This window comes from Sapajus apella, unplaced genomic scaffold (assembly GCF_009761245.1).
Source record: "Sapajus apella isolate SASKATOON/1434 unplaced genomic scaffold, GSC_monkey_1.0 scaffold232, whole genome shotgun sequence".
Taxonomy (NCBI): Eukaryota; Metazoa; Chordata; class Mammalia; order Primates; family Cebidae; genus Sapajus; species Sapajus apella.
In genome coordinates this window covers 163,409-189,717 of record NW_022437172.1, presented here as the reverse complement: position 1 = coordinate 189,717, position 26,309 = coordinate 163,409, and the positions used below count along the sequence as shown (strand labels likewise).

The 26,309-nt window shown below is 44.7% G+C and overlaps 1 long non-coding RNA gene and 2 pseudogenes across 2 annotated transcripts; all 3 read left to right on the top strand.

Annotated features, from left to right (window-relative positions):
* Nucleotides 1-2,424: 2,424 nt before the first annotated feature.
* On the top strand, nucleotides 2,425-3,211 carry LOC116544836 (annotated as a pseudogene). Its single transcript, XR_004266057.1, has one exon. The product of XR_004266057.1 is annotated as an anaphase-promoting complex subunit CDC26 pseudogene (transcript).
* A 3,512-nt stretch (nucleotides 3,212-6,723) lies between these two features.
* Nucleotides 6,724-26,309, top strand: part of LOC116544823 — a 28,756-nt pseudogene continuing 9,170 nt past the window's right edge.
* On the top strand, nucleotides 9,316-22,815 carry LOC116544837. The gene is made up of 3 exons (XR_004266058.1): nucleotides 9,316-9,325; nucleotides 22,326-22,331; nucleotides 22,666-22,815. It is a non-coding gene; the product is annotated as an uncharacterized LOC116544837 (long non-coding RNA).

The window sequence follows — 26,309 nt, the reverse complement described above, 5'->3', positions numbered from 1 at the left end:
GCAGCTTGTGCTGGGATGGCTAGGTGGTCCTGCTGCATCAGAAATCAGGAGTCTGGGACAGGATTACATGCCTGTAATCCCAACACTTTGGGAGGATGCGGTGGGTAGATCACCTGAGGTCAGGAGTTCAAGACGAGCCTGGCCAACGTGGTGAAACGCTGTCCCTACTAAAAGTATAAAAGTTGTCCAGGTGTAGTGGCAGACACCTGCAATCCCAGCTACTCAGGAAGCTGAGGCAGGGGAATAACTTAAACCTGGGTTGCAGTGAGCCAAGATCATGCCACTGCACTCCAGCCTGGGCAACAAGAGCGAGACTCCATTTCAAAAAAAAAATCGAAGCTCATGAACAGAAGAAGAAGAGAAAGAGAAAGAGATTCACGAGTCTGAAATCACTGGCCTCTTCGAGGGGTGAGCTTTAATTTGCCACTAACTAGTTATGTGACCTTCACCAAGGCCTAACTCCTGGTTCTCACTGGACGCAGTAGTCCTAGACTCCTAGCATGGTTGAAGGATTAACAAGAAAATCTGCACGAAGCGGTTGGCGCAGGGCCCAGCTCAGGGATGGACCTGCCAGGTCTAGCATTGACCATGATCACAGTTGTTTCCTAGCATGAGTTCAAGGCTGCCTCCTCTCCCTCTTCATTACGCGAATCCACGCATCTGTGTCTGCGGAGAAGCGGGGGCTGCAGCTTTCACCTGATTTCCCGAGGGCTCTGTACTGGAACGCTGATCCAGTGCAGCCAGTGTGTTTCCAGAAAGTGGAGCTGATGCCCAGAGAGCGGAAGGGTGTACTTGGGGCTTTGTAAAGGGCAGCGACCTGTGTGGTGGGCTCGTTCACTGCCCAAGTCTGTGGCTCCCACAGGCCACTCCGCAGATCGTGTCCTTCCCCCTTGACCTTGGCTTGGAACAGGGTCTGTCCTCACTTAACCCCATGCGCCACCATCTCTGGGGGCCAGTGGCCCACTCATGACTCTCCGGGTGGGGAGGAGGCTTGGAGTTGAGTAACGGCACCCTGGGTTATTCCTGCACCCGTCACCCTGAGAGCCACTGGCCAGAAGAGGCCCCATGTTCTGTGATGTTTTCTGTGCCTGCAATTGCTGCTTGCAGCCTTTCCGAAGGGAAAGGCTCCTGCGGGCATCCGTGGCGCGGTCAGCGGGTCGGCGGCGTCCCCTGCGCTGTCAGTCAGTAATGACAGCGGCGTACAGAGGGTCTGCGGCCTCCGCGCGTCGGGGCCATCAGCGGCGAGGGCGGAGCATCCACGGGGCTACGGCGGCGTCCGAGGCTCGGTCGGCGCGTCTGGGGCGTCAGCAGCATCTGCCGCGTGTCTGGGTCACGCGTGACGTCCGCGCGGGGTCAGTGCATCGGTGGAGTCTGCGGTGCGATGGCGGCGTCCACGGGGTCTGCGGCGCGTCGGCGGGTACTGGGCGTCAGCGTCGCGATAGGTGCGGGCCACGCATTGGTCGCGCGGGTCGGTGCGTCGGCGGCGCGCTGAGTTAAAGTTTACAGGAACGTCCAGGCAGCGTTTCCGAGGTGAGTGCGAGGCTGGGCGGCGGCGGGGATCTGCACTGAAAGTTTAAAGTTTAGTAGGAAGTCAAGGTTCAGGGGGAAGTCCACCCAGCCTTTCCGAGGTGAGGGCGCCGCGCCAAGCCGGGAGGGCGGTGAGTCCCGGACCTGCGGCGCACAGCTGGGTCGATGTGCGCGGCGGGGGCCTCCACAACTTTCGCTGTGCCAGCGCGGCGGGAGCCCCGGGCCCCCCCGAGCGCTTAAGTTCCTCACCTGCCGCTGCAGGCCGCAGCCCTGCTCTTGTGGGCTCTGGGGAAGAAACTCGTCCGCGGGTCTTCCTGTGGCATCCCAGGGTTGGAGGGATGGAGCAGCTTCGGTGGCACATCCTCCTAGATCTGGTGGAGAACACTGACCCTTTGCCCCACCTTTGAGGCCAAAAATCGGTTCCCTCTGGGGGCCTGAGGGGCGAGAAATCTCAAGCCTCAAATTTGCAAAGTTGGGGTCTTTATTGGCCTCTGGGATTCCGCCCCTGGCGCTGTCTCCAGCCTGGTGGTGGGCAAGCCAGGTGTGCCAGGTCCAGGATGCACTAGGGGAGCATTTGTAGCCGTCGCTGAATCGCCTAGGGACTAGCGGGGCAAGCCTAAAATTAATTGCAGCATTTCCAGTAGGTTGGATTGTGGTGCTGCTGTTTGCGCTCCAAAGAGTTGCTGTGGTTTCCCTGTGTCTCTCTGCCTTGGGAGCTTCTCAGATCATCTCGTTGGGTATCCTCTCGCAGAAGAATTAAGCAAGACTTTTGGAATGCTTTCCTCGCTTTCCTTCTGTCTTTCACTGGTAAAGCTGCTTTCAAAAGGAAGTCTTTTCTTGCAGTGCCATCTTTTCTTTGACTCCCAGTGCTTGACAAAGTTAAAGAAAAGTGGGGGCTGAACTCTGGAGCGAGTCGAGGACTTCCGGGGTCCGCTGTGCCCCCCGGGCCTACCGGAGCGTTTAAGTCTTCCTGGAGCCGAAGACCTTGTTACCATGGAAACCCTCGCCAGGGATCCGAGATTATGACTGTACCTTTTAACTTTGTAGCTGGAGCACAAGAAGTATTTGTTTAATGAATGACGAACACATTTAGGCTCTGTTTAAACGCTGAGAATAATCTTGTGAATTGCTAATAGTTCACTGGGTTTGGCCCTTAGTGTTGACTTCAATATGCTGAGATGAAAACCAACACGCCTAGAGCTAAAGCTCGATGACATTGATGAGTTTGAGAGCATTCGAAAGGACCTGGAGACCCGTAAGAAACAGAAGGAAGATGTGGAAGTCATAGGAGGCAGTGATGGAGAAGGAGCCATTGGGCTCAGCAGTGATCCCAAGAGCCGGGATCAAATGATCAATGATCGGATTGGTTATAAACCCCAACCCAAGCCCAATAATCGTTCATCTCAATTTGGAAGTCTTGAATTTTAGAGATGGATTATCTTGCATGCCAGAGCCATGGAATGGAATAAAATGATGGCAGAAGTACAAACCAGATTTAGAGAATTGAGTGCTTGCAGTCAAGCAGAATGTCAGAGATAACTGCTTCTGCATGAGATTACTGATGCTTAACTAGCACTCTAAGCTGGAATCCAGACTCTGGTTTGTCTCTGGAAACTTTGATTCTATAAAACTGATCTGATTTTTTGCTTTTAAAAATAAATATATTTTTGGAAAAAAAAAAAAAGAAAAGTAATCTGCTGGTAGTTTTTAATCTTTGTTCTGAATTTTATTTAATCTTTGTTCTAAATTTTATTGGTAAAATTTCACCTGTGAACCAGAAGCTGGTTTATTCTCTTCCAAAATGCTAGCTTTAAGATTTCTGAGAACTTTGTGTCAAAGAAATCTTGGAAAAGTTACTGAAGTCTACAGAAGAAGCTCACAATTTTAAATGTGCAGGTGGTCCGGGGGCGGTGGATCACATCTGTAATCCCAGCACTTCCGGAGGCCAAGGTGAGCAGATTAGTTGAGCCGAGGAGTTCCAGACCAGCCTGGGAAACGTGGCAAAACCCCACGTCTACTGAAAAGGCAAAAATTAGCTGTGTGCGGTGTTGCGTGCCTGTAATTCTAGCTACCCGGCAGACTGAGATGGGAGGATCGCCAGAGCCTGGGAGGTTAAGATTACAGTGAGCCATGATCATGCCAGTGCACTCAGGCCTGGATGGCAGAGTGAGAGCCTGTCTCAAGAAAAGAAAAAAAAATACAGGGAATAAATTTACACTAAGTAAATTTCACCACAAATCAAGAAATAGAACATTACTAGATTGGTGTATATATGTAGGAGTGGCATTGTTGGTTTTAGAGGTATATGAATGACAAAACTTTAGTGTCAGATATTGTTGATCACTTTCACAAAGTGGTTGTACCGTTTAGCAGGGAATATTCCGGTTACCCCACATTTTTGCTTATGCTTCTCAATTAAAAATTATTTTGCCATTCTAGTAGAGGTGCAGTAATATATCAGTGTAGTTTCATTTTGCATTTTCCTGGTATTGAGATTATTTTTTATTGCCATTTATATGTCCTCTTTTGTAAAGTGCCTGTTCAATCTTTGTATCCCGTTTTCATTTATATGCTTTTTTCTGTTGATTTGTAATACTTTATTCTGGATATGTGTCCTTTCTAGGATATATATGTATTATATGTATTGCATTTCTCTATTTTTCAAACTGTAGCTTGCCTTTTCACTGTTTTAATGGTGTTTTTACATGAATGGAGATTCTTTAGTTTTTTTTTTTTCTTTTTGTTTTTGAGACAGGGTCTCATTCTGTCGTTCAGGCTGCAGTCCAGTGGCACAATCACAACTCAGTGCAACCTCCACCTCCCAAGACTCAAGTGATCCTCCTGCCTCAGCCCCCAAGTAGCTGGGACCCACAGGGGAGCACCATTTTGCTCAGTTCTTTTTTGTATTTTTAGTAGAGATTGGGTTTTAACATGTTGCATAGGCTGGTCTGGAATTCCTGGGATCAAGTGATACACCTGCCTTGACCTCCCAAAGTGTAGGGATTACAGGCATGAGCCAGTGTACCCAGCCTGAGTTTCTTAATTTTAATGAAGTTATACTTGATCAATCTTTTCCTTTATGGTGACTGCTTTTTGTGTCCTGTTAATCAATGCCTAACCTAAGAATATGAACACTTAATCTCATAGCAATTTTAGTTTAGTTTATGCTTCCCCATCCCCCCGCCCCAGATAGGCTCTCACTCTATTGTCCAGGCTGGAGCTCAGTGGCATAATCTCAGCTCACTGCAACCTCCACCTCCTGGCTCAAGCAATCCTCCCCACTCAGCCTCCTGAGTACTTGAGACCGTAGGCATATGCCACCATGCCTGGCTAAGTTTTGTATTTTTTTGGTAGAGATGGGGATTCACCATTTTCCCAGGTTAGTCTCAAACTCTTGGGCTTAAGTAGTCTGCCCACTTCAGCCTCCTAGAGTGCTGGGATTACAGGTTCGAGCCAACCCACCCACCCATGATTCACTTTTTACTACATGGATGTGACTGCTTGATCCAGTACCATGTATGGAAAACACCACCTTTGTCTTTCTGCACTGTGTAGCACTTTTTTTCATCAATTGGATGGCTGTATGGTCATCTGATTGACAAAATCAGTGTGGGTCTGTTTCTGGACCAACCTGGGCAACACAGCAAGATCCAATCTCTCCAAAAAATAATAAATAATAAAAAATACATGTAATTTTTAAGTGGGTAGAGCAGATGGAGTCATAGGTGGTAATTTATAAATGATTGTCAATTTCTTGGCTACATACAGGTGTTGGTAAGTGAGATCAGTTGGGAGTTCAGGCAAAATGTATTAAGTGAATTCTGTGGTGTTCAGAATGATTGCTAGATGTTCGTTGTGACTTCAATTAGGTGTTATTTGCACCTCACAGAGCTACAGGTTTTATTCTCTTATTTATTTATTTGTCTTTAAAATTTCTTACAATCTTCCTGTCAAGGCAATATCTCTTTTATACTTAATTCTTAGGTATACTTAATTACCAGAAAAATTTTATGGCTCATATCTAACTGTTAAGCCACTTAAAGTAAAGGGCTGATGTGATGTAATGTAGACAATAGGATTCTACATAATAGTTTCAGGAGTATATCGATTAAATTGTTTCCTCTTTTTTTTTTTTTTTTTTTTTTTCTTGAGACAGGGTCTCGCTCTGTTGCCCAGGCTGGAGTACAGTGGTGCAGTGGTATGATCGTGGCTCACTGCAGCTTTGACTTCTCAGGCTCAAGCAGCCTCCCACCTCAGCCTTCTTAAGTAGCTGGGACTACAGGCATGCACCACCACGCCTGGCTAATTTTGTATCTTTTGTATGCAGGGTCTTCCTGTGGTGCCCAGACTGGTTTGAAACTCCTGGGCTCAAATGATCCTCCCACCTCGTCATCCCAAAGTGTTGGCATTACAGTCATGAGCCATCACACCTAGCCATTTTAGTTTTAATAATTTTATATTTTTCTAATTTTGAATATTTACAAAGTCTTTAATTTATGAATATATTCATTATTATTATGATTATTTTGTGTGTATTTAATCTCATTTTAATATAAGCTCTTGGAAATTAGAGATCTTGTCTCTTATTTACTACTGTGTTCTCAGTACTTGACCTTACCTGGTATTAAACAGATATTGAAGAAATAGTTGTTAAATGAATGAATGAACCACATTCAAAAATTCTCCAAGTATCATAGCATTCACCATCTAACAAATAAAAGAGCTTGTCTAGAGTAGAGTCACAGCTAACCTGCCAGAAAAGGAAATGTCAATGAAAATAGACCTTTGTATGTGCAGCTGCTAAGATTTGGGGGCTTTCGTTACTGCAGCATAAACCAGCAAAGTTCAGTGAGACAGCACATGGAATATACATATATGAATAGACCAGATAGACCAGTAGATGAGATTCCAAAGATAGTTCAATCAGCATTAACTAACCACACCCACACTCTCTTAATTTCCTACGGAAAGAATGGAATTTCTGTTCACTAAGATCTGCCTTAAAGAGTACTTTGTGAAAACTTCCCTGGGTATGCAAGTATTTAATCAGGACTTTTTTTTTTTTCCTCCTGCAGGTTGGAGTGCATTGTTACCATGTAGCTCACTGTAACCTCTAAATCAAGGCTCAAGGAATCCTCCTGCCTCAGTCTCCCAAGTAGCTGAGACTGCACATGTGCACCACCATGCTTGGCTAATTTTTTTTTAATTTTCAGAGACAGGGTCTTACTATGTTGCCCAGGCTGGTCAGGACTGTTGATTGTGTATGACAGAAACCCAACCAACCCTAGTTCCTGCCACCTTTCGGTCTGCCCCTTTTTCAGTCTTCTGAGTCTCAACAAATGGCAGTTTCATCCTTCACGTTGCCTAAGCCCCAAATCTTAATATTAACCTTGATTTCTCTCTTTTATGTCATAGCCTGTATGAAGGCAAATCATGTTCAGACCCAGGCGGAGGTTCCTGCTGACCCAGGCTCTCGCCGGCACATTGTCCTTTACTGTCCTCCTGAGGGTGTCTGGAGCTTCAGTGCTGTGTGCTCTTGGTCTCCATGCCGGAGCACCACCGACTCTCACTGTCCAGGGCTTCCAGTGGACTCTCCGAGGCACTGATGTAGAATCTTCCCCATTCAGTGCACCAAAAGCAGCCTCACACGTTGTGGGCTGACGTGAAGAGCTGCCAGATCCAGCAGGTAAAAATCCTGAGGCACTGCCATCTGGATGGGGTCAGAGAGTCCTCTCTCTATTGGGATTCAGATAAGAAGGGAAGATTCCATAGGCCCTAAACATCACAGCATGACCAGCATGTGCCACCCACGAGCTGCAGTGCATGGTCAGGTGGAAGTTATTTGACTTCAGGAGAGGACAGTGTTCTCTTCAGGCCTTTTTCTCAGTGGCTAGATCTACGTCCTTCTCCTCTGTCTTCCCCTCTCACCCCCAGTCTCCATCCCCATTTCTCTCTCTGTTTTCACCTTGCTGTTCCTTTTCACCTGCTTTCTCCTCTTCAGCTTTCTTGGTTCTCCTGTCCACCTGCATTTCCCAGGTTAAGGCCCCTGCACTGTCCTGGGTAGGGAGATGTGTCTGGATTTAGGCGGTGCCCTCTAGATGTGTCCAGGATGGGGAAACATGGATTAGCTGCCAGTATATGGTTTCAGAGAGTGGTCACTCCTAAAGGCCTTTCAATCTCCCATTCTAGAATGGCGTAGGACTTAAAATTGATGGGCCACTGTGGAATTCTTGGTTCCTGAGGACCTTGTGGTGGACGCCTTCTTTCACTGAGCATTCACAGGGTGGCTATTAGGTGCCAGGCCCTGCTTGGGCTAGGGGCACCATAATGAGTAAATATCAGGTCACTACCCCATGGAACCCACCACTGCAGGCATCGAGAGGGGGCGAAAGAAAGTGGCGTGGCCTGTCTGTGTCCTTCTCATATGGTCATCTGCCAGGTCCTGGGAGAGTGGGAGCCAGTGCAAGGAGGAAGTCCAGTGAGAAAGGCAAAGGGACGATGTCAGACCCGGGGGCTGAGACCCCCACCTGCAGCCAGGCAGCTTCTGGAGTGGACAAGGAGCAGCAGGGAAGGTAGTGGCCTGGTTTTCTGGGGTTCACTGTCTCATCTCATTCCTGTGGGTGCCAGAACTTGTGCAAAGGGAAGACTCAGTGTCTCTCGCAACAGCAGGCCAGAGACAGAAAGTGTCCTAGAGAAGCAGGAAGGATTGTATGCCATGGACACACAGTATGTGGTTTTATGGTAGTGCATCTCTCTCTCTCAACTGGTTGGTGTGTTCCTGTTAATGGAAAATATTGGTGGTGTTAATTCCCCTGGATCTTCTCATCTTCATGTAAGTTTGTCTGTTTCCCCATCCCTCCCTCCCCATCTTTCCTTCTTTTCCTTTCTTCCTGAGTTTTCTGATCAGGGTCATGTGAGGCTAAAATCCAGGAATGGCCTTGGAATGCTTTTTCTCTAGAGCTCAGGCTATTTTTCTGAGTTCACTACATGTATTGAAAGAGTTTCTATTCTTGTTTGTGGGGGGCTGAGGGCCCTTTTTCTGTGCTGGCTGTCAGCCAGGAGACACTCTGACTTCAGAGGCCACCTGCTTTCCTCCTTGCCTGTGTTTTCCATCTTTCAACCAATCACGACTCATGGAATCCCTCTCAGGCTCCTCCCTTCTCTGACTTTGTCTTCTCCAACCAGCCACCGAAAGCTCTGTCACCTACAGAGTGATGCAATTCGGGGAGGTTTACCACTTCATGCAGGTAACTTCCCCATCTTCAAGTCATGTAACTGTCATATAACAACATAATCACAGGAATGGTGTCTCATCACCGTAACAGGCTTCAGAGACAAGGGTATGGCATGTTTGGGGACCATTTTAGAAATTCCGTCTACCACAGTTGGACACTCACATTCCCCCATCTGCAAAATACATGCACGCTCCCCTCTAAAGTTTCCAAATTTCATGTCATTAAAGCATTAGTTCAATATGAAAAATGTTACATAGACCACATCAGATCCAAAGTTTAAAATCTCATCTAAAACATCCATACCAGGTGTGGATGAGGCTTCTGAGGGTGTCCATTAAGTACAGATCCTTGACATAATTTCCTTACCTCCGTCGACCTGTGAAACTGAACAAACTGCTTATCTGATCCTAATGTAGAATGGTGGGACAGACACAGAATAACAATTACAGTGATTCTAGTTCAAAAAGAAGGAACATGGAAGGGAGAAGGAAGTCACTGATCCAAAATAGTTTGGAAATGGAGCTGGGCAAAATCCAGCAGGAGGTTCTTAAGTAGGACCCACAGTCTGGGACTGAGCCTCCATCCTGTGGGACTTTACCTCTGGGATCTTTGCTCTGCATTTCTTGAAACCATTATTATCTATCTTTTTTCCCCCACTCCTTTGGTTCCTCTCCTTTCTCCTCATGGCAGCATCCTCTGCTTAATCCTTGGTCAGTCATCCCCAGCAGAATTGGTCAGATATTGCCCGTGTCACAGTCCTGACCATCTCCACGTGGGACTGTCCTTGTGAGCCCGTGTTCCTCTGAGATCGTCTTCACAGACCTGACCTCGCTTAATCATGATTGCTTTCAGCTGACCTGGCTGGCTTAGGAGAAAACCTAAAACTATGGAGTCCCAGAACAAATCTCTGCCCTCTCTATCTCCAGGAGACGAAAAAAATAACACGGATCTTCATGGAGAAATGACCCGCATGAGGGCCTGGACTCTCCAGCAGTTACAGCAGAGGAAACTACCTGAGGAGCATGGAGGAGCTGAATGCCCAGACTGGGAAAGCAGGGTTGTGTTAAGCACTATTTAATCCTCACGTGCTCCCTGCCCCAATCTACAAGCCAGCAAATGACAACAGACTGAGAATAAGTAATAGGACTATAGAACCATGATAAAGAATTGTCCAAGGAAAGGCCCTTTTACTCTGTTTGCAAGGTGAAATTGCTGTATTGGATCCAAAGTTTTCTGAAAGGCAGCAGTGAGTTTCTGGAGGGTGAGTTACCTGCTTTGCACAGGGAGGCTGAGGCCCAGGCTTGCGTGGTGTATCTGCTGCCACCAAGTGGTGAGGGAGCCTGGGAGAGTCTTAGTCTTTCTGGACTTGAGTTTTCTCATCAGTAAAGTAGGAGCTTATTGTACCTCTCTGAGGTCCCTTCCTGCTCAGTTTTCTCTGAGTCCTTGAGGGACTAAGGTGGTTTTTAACACTACCTGGACCTGTAACCTGCCTCTGACCTCTCTGGGTCTGACTCCTGACTCTGGCCCCTGTGTTTCTCCTGCAGAGACTGAGCTGAGTCCACACCCTGGAAGCCAAGAACCGAGGGATCAGATGGAAGAAGGAAAGTCAGCAGGTTTTGGAAAAGAGAATAACCTGCAAAGGACAAGTCAATGATAAAACAGGTGAGAAAAAAAGAAGGGGAGAATAAAGACAAACTGGGCCAGAAGCCTCAGGAGAAATGGCAATGGGCCTATGATCACTCAACCACTCGAGGAGCAGCGCAAGCTGAGAAGCGGGGACCGAGAGAGAAGCTTACTCCAGAGGAGTCTCCTGACCCTGGCCAGGGAGAGCCAAAGGGGGGATCAGAGCCGGTTTATAGTGAGGGGCAGCACCAACTCCAAGAGGGTGCAGATGCAACCATGAGCCCCACCCCAGACCCAGGAGCCTCGACCTCAGGGCTGCCATAGCAGTGGACGCTCTTCAGGTCAGTGTGGGTTAGAGTGAAGAACCATGCTTGGAGATGTCTGTTCTTAAATGAAACAGTTCTGCCCTAGGTCAAGTGCCAGAGTAAATGTTTCTTGCCAGTATATGAAGCAGTGATAGTTACGCTATTTCTCTGCACTTTCAGTTGAGGAAGGTCTCTATATGATATGAGTATTTGCTGGGTGTTTAATTTTCTCTACACTGTGTTAAGCACTTGGGGTTCAAGTAGTAGTGTTTCTCCAAGGAATTCAAGCTCATGAAAGAACAGAGAGACATAATTTCAAGAAAATATAGTAGTTCTCTGAAAGTAGGGTGTCTTGGCAGCCCAGAGGATGGGAGTATAGGTGAAGGCATTGCTCCTAATGACAAGGGGAACCATAAGAGGAATTCTTCAGAGTAGTCCCGTTTTTCCTCCAGTGTCCCACAGAAGATCCTGGGGTATGACCGGTGTAGAGCAGGGGTCTACAGGTGTAGGAAGGGGGCTTGCTGCATCTTGGAAGAAATTATAGCATCCCTGGTAGGACACTTTAGAGAGGAATGTTGGTGATTGGATTGGATATCTGTAGTCAGTTTTATCCTACCTTCAGTGAACACTGCTGAGACCTTCCTTAGTGCCAGACTCTAAGCTGGGAATCATGAACACAGAAATGAGTAGAATATTATCTCAGCTTTCACAGAACTCTCAGTCTAGTGAATAGCGAGTTATGAGAAGTGTAGTGATGGTGGCTTCATTAGAGCAAGTGGCTCATGCTGCATGGAGATGACCTCAGTGGATGGCCGGGTCTTCCTTTGGTTGTTATGAACAGCTGGATGACTTGCTCTGGGCCAGTGACCCTGGATTTCTGCCAGGTGTCAGCATCTTAGGTAGAAGCAACACCTGTTTCCTGTTGGATCAAAACAGTTAACACTGCCAAGGTGATCAGAGGACACTAGTGACATCAGTAGCTACTGATGAGGTTCTGGCCAGCTAGGGAAATAAAGATGTAAGTTTAACAACGATTCTAAATTTGTGCTTAACATCATGAGCAGAGAGTATCTGTCTTCTAAGTTAAACACTTTTTAGACTTCAAGATTCACCCACATCCAGAATGAAATATATATCAGCCATATTACTGCCCTGAGATGATTTCTCCCTGTCCTTACCAGAAGCCTGCACTATCTGGAACATTGAGGCTGTCTCAAGCTAACTGATCTGCTCTCTGGATTCCAGGGACACCCACAGACCCAGAGGTTGAAGGCACAGGCATTGATATCTCCAACCGTTCTGACTCCAGGTTGATCCACCCCAATGCCCAGTATTAACCACACAGTAACAGGATGCCACAAAAATTTTGATTTGGGGCTGTCATGTCATAATTTTAATAAAATTTAATAGTATTTTTTAGAATAATTCTAGGTTTACAGATAAATTGAGCTGATAGCACAGGGAATTCCCCTATTCTCTCTTGTCCCCTAGAACACAATTTCCTCTATCATTAGTATCTTGCATTAGTGTGATAGATGTTTACAATTGATCAATCAATATTGATATGTTATTATTAACTCCATAGTTTACATTAGAGTTCATTCTTTGAGTTTTATAGTTCTGTAGGTTTTGACAATTACCTAGTGTCATGAATCCTCAGTACAGCATCACACCGAAGTTTCACTGCTGAAAACTTCCTCGTGTCCAACCAATTCATCCCTCCTCCACACTTGGCAATCACTGATCATTTCACTATCTCTACCATTTTGACTTTCCTGGAATATCCTAGTGTTGGAATCATACAGTGTGTAGAGTCTTTAGACTAGTTTCTTCCTAGCATTATGGATTTAAAGTTCCTCCATGTCGTTTCATGGCCTGATAGCTCATTTCTTTTTATCAAGGAATCATATTGTGTTGTACAGATACACCACAGTTTGTTTAGCCATTCACTTAGTAAAGGACATTTTGGTTATTTCCAGTTTTTGACAAGTGTGAGCAAAACTGTTGTAAATAATTGGATGCAAGTTTTTGAGTGAACATGTTTTCACATTACTGTGGTAAATACCTAAAACTGCTGTTTGCAGGATTATGTGGCAAGGCTATGTTTAGCTTTGCAAAAAAAAAAAAAAAAAATCCTGCCAAACTGTTTTCCAAAGTGACTAGCATTTTGCATTTCCGCTAGCAGTGAATGAGAGTTCCTGTTGCTCTGCATCTTTGACAGCCTTTGGTATTGTCACTTCTTTGGATTTGAGCCATTCTATTAGGTGTATATTATAGTGTAGTGGCATCTCATTGGTTGAATACGCAATTTCCTAGTGACACATGATTTTGAGCATCTTTTTCATATGCTTATTTGCCATCCGTATATCTTTTCTGGTGAAGTATCCAGATCTTTTGCCCATTTCTAAATTGGGTGGTTTGCTCTTTTATTATTGCGATTTAAGAGTCCTTTATATACTTGGGACACCAGACATTCATCAGATCTGTCTTTTGCCAATATTTTTTCCCCAGTCTATCACTTGTTTATTCATTTCCTTAACAATATCTTTCACAGAGCAGAAGTTTTTAATTTTAATGAAGTTCAACATCAATTTTTCTTTCCTGGATTGTTCTTCTGACATTGTATCTGAGAAGTCATCGCTAAACCCAAAGTCACCCAGATTTTCCCCTATGTTATCTTCTAGGAGTCTTACAGTTTTGCACCTTACATTCAGTTGTAAGATCCGTTTGTGAAAGGTGTAAAATCTGTGCCTAGATTTATTTATTTTTCACATGTGGGTATCTAGTCATTCTAGCACCATCTGTTGAAAAGACTATCCTTTCCATGTTAAATTGCATTTGTGCCTTTCTCAAAGATCAGTCTATTTCCGAGCTCTGTATTCTTTTCTAGTGACCTATTTGTCTGTTTTTTTCTTTCTTCACAAATTTCCATACTGTTTGATTACTGTAGCTTTTTAGTTAGAGCTGAAGTCAGCAGTGTCAGTTCTGTAGGCATTTTTCTGATCTTTACTATGAGAACCTGGTTGAGCTCCAGGTGGTAAAACTTAGAAAAGTGTGAGATCCCCTCTAAATCTGGGCCCCAGGGAGTTTTGAATGCTCAAGCCAGGCCAACCTCAGCTTCTAGTAATCTGTCAGTACCATTTAAGTCCTCCCCCCAATTGCTGGCTTCAGCAGCTTCTGTTTCCTGTGTTTGCCTGTCTTTCTTGTTTTCAGCATGGCAATTTGCCCTGTGACCTCTCCTCTAGTCCCTCTAATAAGGTTTGATAATTTTCAGATTGTTCACCTTTTTTCTTGTTGTGAGGAGAAGTGGTGACCTCCTGGCTCCTTACACGTTGGAGTAGAAACCAGAAATTTCATTGAACAAGTTACTTGTAATTAAAGTCACTAATCGCAAATGTAGAACTGAATAATTTCATTAGATATGTAGAATTTTGTAGCCATCACCTCTGTCCCCTCTTAGAATACAGACTACATTTTTTCCATCCCCAGATTCCCCAGACGCTCTTTGCTGTCATTTTCCAATCCCTGGTCACCATGACGGAGCCTGAACAAAATTAAAATTTGGGAAACAGACAACATTACATTTCAGCTTTTATTAGATTGGGATTTTATATAATGGACCATTGTCTTACTCTTGTGTCAAGTAGAGGAGATATTTTATTCTAAGGGCCTTCTTTGAGGACACTTAGTAGTAGTCCTGTTTATTGCTGTCCTTGAATTTGTCTATGCTCATAACATATAGTTGCTATCAGACCTTGTCTGGTGAGCACAAGTGAAAGAGCTAAAAAAAAAAATCCTTCTATTAGAAATGTAGATGATGAATTTGCAGATAATGTTATGTGGAGTTACGTTTGTTTGTTTTTGAGCCGGAGTTTCACTCTTGTTGTGCAGGCTGGAGTGCAATGGTGTGATCTTGGCTCACTGCAACCTCTGCCTCCTGGGTTCAAGCAATTCTCCTGCCTCAGCCTCCCAAGTACCTGGTATTAGAGGCATGCACCACCATGCCAAGCTAATTTTGTATTTTTAGTGGAGAAAGTGTTTCTCCATGTTGGTCAGGCTGGTCTTGAACTCCCAACTTCAGGTGATCTGCCTTCCTCAGCCTCCCAAAGTGTTGGGATTACAGGCATGAGCCACCATGCTGGAGTGCTATGTGCAGTCTCAGCTCAGTGCAACTTCTACCTCTAGGGTTCAAGTGATTCTTGTGCCTCAGGCTTTCGAGTTGCTGGGATTACAGGCATGCACCACCATGCCTGGCTAATTTTGTATTTTTAGTAGACAAAGAGTTTCTATATGTTGATCAGGCTGGTCTCGAACTACCAATCTCAGGTGATCCATGCACCTTAGCCTCCCAAAATACTGGGATTACATGCATGAGCCACCACACCTGGCTGGAGTTAAATATGTTACCATCTTTTTTTTTCCAGAAATTGGATTGGTAACATTGAAGAGACACTTCTCACCTGCCTGAAATGCCCTTCATTATCTTCTTCAAGTTTCAAGGGCTCTGGAACAGCCCTTACAGTGCTCCCATAAAGGTAAGTATAACATTTTACTGTAGTCCTTTGCTTTTTTTTCTTTTTTGTGCCTATAGGGATTAGCATACATGTATGTGAAAATATAAACAGTACAGATAGGCACCTGTAACTAGTTTTCTGTTGCTGCCTATTAGTGCATTATAACAAGTTAGTGGTTTGAAACTACAGAAATCAGGAATGATTGGGTTCTCTGATCAGGGTCTTAGGAGGCTGAAAGCCAGTATGGGCTGCCTGTGTTTTTCATCTAGAGGCGAGGCTACTCTTCCAAGTTCACTACAGATGTATTGGCAGAATTCCTCTTCTTGTGGGTGGAAGACTGAGATCCCTTTTTCAGTGCCCCTGGCTCACAGCCAGGAGACACCATGACTCCAGAAGCCACCTGCATTCTTTCTCACTTTTCCCATCTTCCAACCAACAACAGCCCATGGAATTCTTCTCCAGCTCCCATCCTCTCTCTGACTTTGTCTTCTCCTACCCACTAGAGAAATCTCTGACACTCAGGGAGTGATGTGATTCCATCTGGCGCACTCAGGAAAGCTCAGCCTTTGTATTAGTCTGTTCTTGCAGTGTTATAATTAATGAGCTGGGTGATTTATAAAGAAAAAGGTTTAATCAGATCATGGTTCTGTGGGCTGTGCAGGCTTCTTCTTGGGAGGCCTCAGGAAACTTACAATCATGGTGGAAGTGGAAGCAGGCATGGTCTTCACATGGTCGTCAGGGGGCTGGGGGATGAAGGGAAGGGGGAGAGAGAGAGAGGAGTGGAGAGAAGTGCTACATACTTTTAAACAACTAGATCTCATGGAAACTCTTTCATGTGATGGCACTTGGGGGATGGTGCTAAGCCATTAGAAACCTTCCCCATGATCCAATAACCTCCCGCAAGGCCCCACCTCTAACACTCAGGATTATAATTCAACATGAGATTTGGGTGGAGACACAGAGCCAAACCATATCACTCTTTAAAGTCATATGATTGCCATGTAACAGCATAATCACAGAAATGTCTCATCAGCTTAACAGGTTCCAGAGATAAGGGTGCAGCATATTTGGAGACCATTTTAGAAATTCCACCTGTCACAGTTCAACTTCTAGTCCCAAGACATTCACGTTCCTCACAGATGCAAAATACATTCACCCTCTCACCTAAGGTTTCCAAGTTTCGTGTCATGAATGCATTAGTTCAAAGTGAAAAATGTCATGTAGCTCTAATCTGATCGAAAGTTTAAAATCTCATTTAAATCACCTACACCAAGTACAAATGAGGCTTCTGAGGGTGACCATTAAGTACAGATTCTTTTTTGTTTTTGAGAGTGAGTCTTGGTCTGTGACCCATGCTGGAGTGCAGTGGTATGATCTTGGCTTACTACAACTTCTGCCTCCTGGGTTCAAGCAATTCTCTTGCCTCAGCCTCTTGAGTAGCTGAGATTACAGGCATGCACCACTGGGTTCAGCTAATTGTTTTGTATCTTTAGTAGAGATGGGGTTTGCCCTGTTGGCCAGCTAGTCTGAAACTCCTGACCTCAGGGAATCTGTCCCCCTAGGCCTTTCAAAGTGCCAGGATTACAGGCATGAGCCACCGTGCCTGGCCCAAGTACAGATCCTTGATATAATTCCCTTATCTCTGTTGACCTGTGAAACTGAACAAACAGCTTATCTGTCCTCAATGTGCACTGGTGGAACAATCACAGAATAACGATGCTAGTGATTCTTGTTCAAAAAGAGGGAAAGTGGAGGCAACAAAGTCACTGATCCAAAACCATTTTGAAATGGGGCTGAGCAAAGTCCAGCAGGAATTTCTTGATTAGGCTCCTCAGCCTGGAACTAACCCTCTGTGATAGGGGCCTTTGCCGCCGGGCTCTGCATTTTTTTCTATCGTTATTGAAAATATTTTATTTTCTTCTTCTCCCACTCTTTTGGTTCTTCCCCTTTCCCCTCATGGCAGCATCCTCCACTTAATCCTTTTTGCATCATCCCCAGCAGAATTGGTCAGATACTGCCCATGTGACGGTCCTGACCATCTCTTTTTCTTTCTGGGATTTTTCGAGGGGCTGTTCTTGTGAGCCCGTGCTCCTCTTCACTGTCCTGAACTCTCGCAATCATGATTTCTTTCAGCTGCTCTGGCTGGCTTAGGAGAAAACCTAAGACTATGGAGTCCCAGAACCAATCTCTGCCCTCTCTATCTCCAGGAGAGGAAGTAAATAACAGGGATCTTCATGGAGAAATGACCCAGGTGAGGGGCTGGACTCTCCAGAAGTTACAGCAGAAGAAAGTTTTTGAAGAAGACTGGAGGAGATGAGAGCCCAAGCTGGGAAAGCAGGGTTGTGTGAAACGCTATTTAATCCTATGTGCTCCCTGCCCCAATCTAGTAGCTAGTGAATGACAGCTGACCAAGTATAAATGCCAGGACTATAGAACTGTGATAAAGTGTTTGTCCAAAGAAAGGGGCTTTTACTCTTTTTGTTTTCACAGAGGAAATGGCTATTTTTCATCTAAAGTTTCTGAAAGGCAGCAGTGAGCTTCCGGAGGGTGAGACCTGCTCTCCACAAGGGGGCTGAGGCCAAGGCTTGTGTGTGGGATCTGCTGACACCAAGTGGTGAGGGAAGGAGCCTGGAAGAGTCTTTTTCTTTCTGGGCTTCAAGTTCCTCATCGGTAAGGTTGGGGCTTATTGTACCTCTCCAAGGTCCCTTCCTGCTCTGTTTTCTCTGAGACTCTGAGGAATTGAGATGGTTTTCTATGCTGTCTGGGGCCTTCAGCTGAGACCTAACTCTGTGTGTCTCCTGCAGGAGCCTCAGCTGAGTCTACACGCTGGAATCCCAGAGCTGAGGGAACAGGTGGAAGAAAGAAAGTCAGCAGGTTTAGGGGATGAGAATAATCCACAAAGGACAAGCCATTGGTAAATGAAAACCAAAGAAGGGAAGAATAAGGACAAACTGCAACAGAAGCCTGAGGGGAAATGGGCAATGCCTATGATCATTTACATTCTCAAGGAGCAGCATGAGCTGAGCAGTGGGGACTGAGAAACTTACTCAACAGGAATCTCCTTCCTCTGGCTGGGGAGAGCCATAGAGTAGATCAGAGCTGGTTTATAGTGAGGGGCAGCTTCAATTCCAGGAGGGGGAGGATGTGACCGTGAGCCTCCACCCCAGACCCCGGAGACTCAACCTTGGGGCTGCCGTAGCAGTGGATGCTCTTCAGGTCAGTGTGGGTTAGAGGGAATAACCGTGCTTGGAGAAAGGTTGGAGATGTCCATTCTTACATCAAACAGCTCTGCCCTAGGTCAGGTGCCAGAGTAAGTGTCCCTTGCTTGTATATGAAGCAGTGATACTTATACTATTCTTCTGCACCTTCAGTTGAAGGAAGTTTCCCATAAATATTTATTATTTACTTTTCTTTATACTGTGCTAAGCACTTGGGATTCAGGTATTTAATGTCTCTAAGGAAACTCAAGCCAGTGAGTGGAATAACACAAACAGATGATTTCAACAAGATACAGTAGTTCTACCCAACTGAGGTGTTGTGGCAGCCTGGAAGATGGGAGGGTATGTCAAAGGACATTGCTGCTAATGACAGGGGGAAGCATAAGAGAACATTTTCAGACTGTCTGGGTGCAGTGGCTCACGCCTGTAATCTGAGCACTTTGGGAGGCCAAGGTGGGTGGATCACAAGGTCAAGATATTTATGACTATCCTGGTCAACATGGTGAAGAGCCATCTCTACTGAAAATACAAAAGAAAATTAGCTGGGCATGGTGGTGTGTGACTGTAGTCCCAGCTACTCGGGAGGCTGAGGCAGGAGAATTGTTTGAACCCAGGAGGCGGAGGCTGCAGTGAGCCGAGATCACACCATTGTACTCAAGCCTGGGTAACTAGAGCAAAACTCCACCTCAAAAAAAAAAAAAAAAGCAGAACAGGCTAGTCTTCCTTCAAGCTCCCACAGGAGAGGATCCTGGGGCAGGGATGGTGTAGGGCAGGCACCTCTCTATGAAAGGGGATTTGCAGCATTCTGAGAGAAAGAGCATCCTTACAAGACATTGGGGACAGAAATGTAGGTGAAAGGGTCGGAGGTTTCTAATCAATTTTATTCAGTCATGGCTGAACGCTGCTGAGAGGCCCCTCTGTGCTGGGCCCTTAGCTAAGAACCACGACCACAGAGGTGAGTAAAATAGGATCCCAGCTTTCACACAATTCTCAGTCTAGTGACTGGTGATTCATGAGAAGTGTAGTGATGGTGGGTTCATTGAAACCAGTGGCCAATGCCGCATGAGATGACCTCAGTGGATGTCCTGGGTCAGTGACCCTGGACTTCAGCCATATTTCAGCATCTCGAGGTACAGTACAGCAATGCCACTCCTCCATGTTGAGTCAAAGCAGTTAACACAGCCAAGGTATTCAGAGGACGCTGGTGATATCAGTAGCTATTGAGTGTTTCCAGCTGGGGAAACAAAGAAGTAAATTTAATAAGTCTTCTAAATTTGTGCTTGCCATAATGATAAATAACTTTATCTTGATAATGAATTATATCCTGGCAAATTAATTATAATTTGCCATAATGAGAAATAACCTTATGCTGAGTATAGCCAACACACAAGCCCTTGAGGACACATGCCTGAGGAGTCTGATGAAGATATGATGTCCAAATATGTACATATTTGGACCTACAGTCCAGCTTTGAAACAGTGGAAGACCCAGTTTCAAATTCAAGGTTGTTTTGAGTAGAAATTCACTTTACCTCTCTTTGCATGACAATGGGGCCAATCTTCCCTAAGCTGCCCCTTACAAGAAAAGGAATCATACTGGTAAGAATTCAGACTTCAGCAGACATGGATAAGTAAGGAAGTCTTACAAATCTCTTCTAGCCACCTAGCAAGAAATCAGAAATTTAGCAAGTTCATTCACATTCAGGACAGTTGTGTGCATTAGATCAGAGGCCCTGATATAGGAAGAACAGACCCCTAACAAGGGAAAGTATTTCTCCCTGTCCTAAGACATCACTGCCAATGTCAGGGAAGTGGGAAAACAGCTGCCCGCTTTACAGTATGGGTTACTTTTGTGCCTGAAATGTGTCTGACGTCCTGAGACTTGTACCCATTTCAGGGAGCCTTGGGAGGAGGCTGAATCACAGATGGAATTGAACAGTGCATGGAGATGGTTGAGCAGGATGAGGGTAAGTGCAGGGACATGGCCAGGTCATACTGGTAGACAATGAGCAGCACTGATGGGGACAGACAAAGAGAAAGTCAACAGTTTGTGCTTCAGCGTCAAAAACTCAAACCAATAATGAATATGCTTTGATAAGTAATAAGTATTTTTCTATTTACATCAGAATTTAATCTCAAAAGAGAAATCATATAAATAGTAAGCCCAGGGCATAAAACCTAAACCATAGCTCATATTTATTCTTTCTAAATTGAACTATTAGTAAAATCTTCTTCATAAAACATGTATTGTGGTTATAAAAAGGCAAAAGTCGGCCGGGTGTGGTGGTTCGCGCCTGTAGTCCCAGCACTTTGGGAGGCCAAAACGGGTGGATCACGACGTCAAAATATCAAGACCATCTTGGCCAACATGGTGAAACCTTGTCTCTACTAAAAACACAAAAATTAGCTGGGCTTAGTGGTATGTGCCTGTAGTACCAGCTACTCAGGAGACTGAGGCAAGAGAATCGCTTGCCTCCAGGAAGCAGAGGTTGCAGTGAACTGAGATTGTGCCACTGCATTTCAACCTGGTGACAGTGCAAGACTCTGTCTCAAAAAAAAAAATGCAAAAGTCTTACTGAGAATCATTGATATTCCATAGAAGAGAGAATTAAATACAGTCAAGGGAAGACCCAAGTCTCATACTTCTCTTGTATATTCCAAAGTTCCAGGGAAATTCCAGGTAATAGAGGTTATTTCCCATGCTGTTAAAGCAAGGTTGCAGACACTTCTGAATTTTGGTAGCAATACTCTAGGAGGGCACATCTCTGTCCTGAAAAATGATACAGGAATGAATACTCTTCCTGTGACTCATTCTGGTCATTCATCCAGCATCACAGAAACCAAACAATGGAAATATGGCCAAATTCATGATTTCCTAGCCCTCTTGTTCAGGTTTCTTACCTGATTGTTAGGATAACAGCATTACCTTGAAGATTACAATGAAGATATGCTGTCCAAATATGTGCACAGTTTTAAGCAAAATGTCTGGTACAAATTGGTCAACAAATAATTACTGAATGATTTTATGAATATTTACAGAATGACACAAATCCTATGAATAATTATGGAATAATTACTGTGATCGCTTTTGTTAGCAGTTCTCAAAACTGATCTCTGTGTGACTTCGAGTAAGCCCATAACTTTGTGAACCTGCAGTTTCATCATTTTTAAAATGAAGAAATTTGACAGATTTTCTTTCTGCCACAGAGTGTCGGGCCTCCCAGATACCAGAATATATATTTAATTAAAGCCTTTGATGTATCTCAAGGCAGTATCCTTACAGTGTATTTGGAGGATGGTGGGGGCTGCAGAGAGGCACGCTTTCCATTGGGATTGATCCAGTCCTCCTTCCTTCATTGCCACATGAATGCTGGGCAGCCGAGGGTCGCACCCATTGCACCCTCTACTCAGGCAAGCCCAGCAGCCAAACATAGGAGACTTGGGCTACAGAACAGTCTCCCAAATCCCAGGCTCACAAAACCTAGGTGGAGATGATGGCTGAGAAAGTGAGGGGGTGGTTCAGCGGATCACTCTTCTCTACTCTCCTCTCATCTCAAATTCACCTTCTATTGCACAGCAACACAGAGGACCACCTACCACCTCGACCATCACCTTGACCTTGCTGTGTTTGGTTAGTGGGATGCAAGCACACATCAATGGTGTTAGACCAACTCAGAAAAATATCAAACAGTATTCCATAAGGACCACTCATGGCCCTGTTATTTTCACTATATGGAAAAAATGAAAACAACAAAATCATATCAGATTTCCAAGACTTCCCAAGATAGATGGTCACACATGCTTTCAAGAGATCTCTATAGAAATGATTTCGATGACCTGACACCTTGGAAAGAGCTCTTCTGGGACTAGAATGACATCTATAAGTGACGCGTATGAGATGTAGTGTTCAGTCACATTAAAAAACAAATCATCCCACATAGAGGAAGCTTTGGAAGTAGGGATGTCACACTGGTCTTAAGTGTAATGAAAAGCCTCTTCTGCCACAAACATCAGTGTAGTGGTATCTGCTAGTAAGAAAAACTAAATCAGCATAACCATGGGATGCAGCAAGAAGAATATTGAGCCAGGAAAGAAAACATTTTTAAGAAATGAATTACTCATTGACTTTCTAGTGTATACAGAAAAAACTGCAGAAGACTCAGAGGATATCGTGGCAATGTAATAGATTGATATCTTAAACTTGTGGAAAAGCCTTAAATTCTGTTTTAACATATGAGAAGGAGAGGTGACTGACTTCATGACTAGCATTAAGGAAGTATCATGTGTTGGGAAACTGTTTCTGCCTTGATGGTTTTATACACATAAGAGATGAAAAATGAGGCACATGCTTAGATGTATTGGGAATCAGATGGGACTGTGGCATTGTCACAATGGTACACAAATACTGATAGTGACTTATCGAGTAATGGTCCCCATCTGTTGTGACCTCAGATGAGACCAGGAGGCCTGTGTTTTAGCAAACCCTGGGCAATGGAATGAAGGGCTCCTAAGGTTCCATGACACGCCCAGCTTCTAATCCTGTTATTGCAACAGCAGACCATTACCTGGGACACTGGCCACTATCTCCCACACTCTTGTCGGAGTCTGAGCTGCAGACAGCGCCTTTAGTTCTCAGCTCAAGCATTGCGAATCTTGTTTTTGCGGTTAAGGACCCTAAAGTGCTGTGAGGTGGGATCAACTATTTCTCAACAGTAAGTTAACAATCTGAGTTATTGACATCTCCCAGTCCTGATTAAAGCTATTTGATTTCTAGTTTTTAACCCACCATGTGTTTGGGTTTCTTCTCCCCAGTCCCTGGCTCTACCTGTGTTGCCCCAAATGTCAGCATGGTGGCATCTGGCAGGACGTGTTCCAGGAATACCACAGAGCTGAACTTTCCAGATAACATAGAGAATTCCTACTCCCAGCAGGAAGAGACCAAACCGAATATCAGAGCCAGCAAAAATAGACTTCTTATGAGTCAGGTGGACTACTCCCTGAACTACCAGCTGAAGACATACAGTAAGTTCTACAGGTCGACCACCATGAAAGTGATGAATGATGTTCTGTCTTGTCTCAAGAAACTAACTGTTCTCTTCATCAAAATTAATTTCATCCTTCCCATACTTGCAGAAAATAGCAATGGGTATTTTCACATTTACTTAAAGGTGGAAGACAGTGGTGAAAGTATTTAGCAACTTTTCCATGTCTGCAGTAAGGTGGGTGTAGGACTGCAGTTAAAATCCCAGCTATTGATTTCTGACACAGGCACAGAACCACCTGTTTTTCTCAGCAAAAGGCTAAATCATGTTTACAGGAATTCTCTCTGTACCATATAAGACCCTATAGACAAGTAGCATCTAGTCTGTTGGTCTGAATGTCTGAGGCTAATGAACTTCCATTTGGTTCTGGTTTCTACTGAGGCCCAGTAGGCAAAGCTGTGTCCTGGGAACACTGAGGGAAACACAGTGATAGCACACAGTATCCACTGTGAGGAGCTGGAAGGGGACCCTGTTCCTAATAGAACCTGTGGTATCTGTAGGTGGCACCATCAAGAGCAGGGAGTACTCTGGTACTGGTAGCTCATCCTCCCCATCAGCTGGGATCCCCAGTGGGCACCACCACACCTGGCTAATTTTTGTATATTTAGTAGAGGCAGGGCTTCACCATGTTGGCCAGGCTGGCCTTGAACTCCTGAGGTCAAGTGATCTGCCCACTTGAGCCTCCTAAAGTGCTGGGATTCCAGGCATGAGCCACAATGCCTGCTCCACAGATTCTTTTTTTAGTAAAGGTTGTTAGAATTCATCCCTTGGTTCAGTCTCCTATATCAATTTCTCTAACCATTCATTGACCATGACATATGAGATAAATATTGTAGCAATACTTCTGGAAAGTAGTTAGGGCAATTTTTGGAAGATTTGGGGGAAAATGTTTTAATTTTTTGCACGGACTTAGGTCAGAGGATATGATCAAGATCTCCAGATGAGGGAGATTTTGTCCCATGGATCTGAAATGCAGGCTCATATATTTCTAGGGCAACTTAGTCTAGGGCCCATTAGAACAATCCTGTCAGAATACCACATTCTTACACTAAGAATATTTTAAGTCCTTGTACTATGAGTGGACACTGATTTGGTCTGTGTGAATTGTGATTTGCTTAATGTGACATGCTCTTCTGAATTTGTTTACAGAAGATCTAAAAGTTCACAATGAAGAACAGACATACAGAGACAGCAAAAATAAACTTCTTATGAGTCAAGTGGCCTACTACCTGGGCTGCCGGCTGAAGACAGAAGGTAAGTTCTATAGGTTCACCATCACAAAAGTGCTGAACAATGTCCTGTCTTCTCTCTGAGAAATGACGCACTCTCTTCAAAGTTAATTTCATCCTTCCCATACTTCTAGGAAAATAGCAATGGGTATTTTACCATTTTGTTAAATATGGAAGACAGAGGTCAAATATTTAGCAACTTTTCCACGTCTACAGTAAGGCAGGTGTGGGACTAGTGTTAGTATCCCTGCAATTGATTCCTGACACAGGCACAGAACCACCTGTTTTTCTCAGCAAAAGGCTAAATCATGTTTACAGGAATCCTCTCTACCATATATGATCCTGCAAAATGTATAAGCAAGATAAAGGTAGAAGTGTTTATTTCCTAGTTTCAAGGTGACTGAGTAGCTAAGACAAGTTGACTTTAAGGAGATCAAGAGTGGAGATGAGAAGAGTAAAAGCAGGGAAATGACATCTTCGAATCAATAGGCAGGGCTGTCAGTGACATCCCTCAGTCCAGATTAAACCAATTTGATGTCACCAGTTTCTAACCCATCATATGTTTGGGTTTCTTCTCCCCAGTCTCTGGCTTTTTGTGTTCTGCCCCAAATGTCAGCATGGTGGCATCTGACAGGCCTCCTTCCAGAAAAAACACAGAGTTGAACGTTCCAGAAGGCATTGAGAAATCCTGCTCCCAGCAGGAAGAAAACAAACCGACTTTCAGAGCCAGCAAAAATAGACTTCTTATGAGTCAGGTGGCCTACTTCCTGAACTACCAGCTGAAGACATACAGTAAGCTCTATAGGTTGACCACCATGAAATTGATGAATAATGTACTGTCTTGCTTTGAGAAACTAAACTCTTTCTTCATCAAAATTATTTTCATCCTTCCCATACTTGTAGAAAATAGAAATGGTTATTTTAATATTTTGTTAAAGATGGAAGACAGCGGCCAAAGTATCAGCAACTTTTCCACATCTTCAGTAACGTGGGTGTGGGACTGGGGTTACAATCCCTGCTATTGATTTCTGACACAGGCACAGAACCACCTGTTTTTCTCAGCAAAAGGCTAAATCATGTTTACAGGAATCCTCTCTGTACCATATAAGATCCTGCAGACAAGTAGCATCTAGTCTGTTGGTCTAAATGTCTGAGGCTGCTGAACTTCCATTTGGTTCCGGTTTCTGCTGAGGCCCAGTAGGTAAAGCAGTGTTCTGCAGACACTGGGGGAAACACAGTGATAGCACACAGTACCTCCTGTGAGGAGCTCGAGGAGGTCCCTGCTCCTAATAGAACTTATTGTATCTGTAAATGGCACCATCAAGAGCAAGGAGTACCCTGCTACTGGTGCCTCAGCCTCCCCATTAGCTGGGATCCCTGGTGGGCACCAAAGCCCCTGGCTAATCTTTGTATTTATAGTAAAGGCGGGGTTTTACCATGTTGGCCAGGCTGGTCTTGAACTCTTGAGGTCAACTCTTGAGGCCTTCTGGGCCTCCTAAAATGCTGGAATTCCAGGCATGAGACACCGGGCTGACTCCACAGATTCTTTTTTCAGTAAAGGTTGTTAGAATTCATCCCTTGGTCCAGTCTCCTATATAAATTTCTCCAACCATTCGT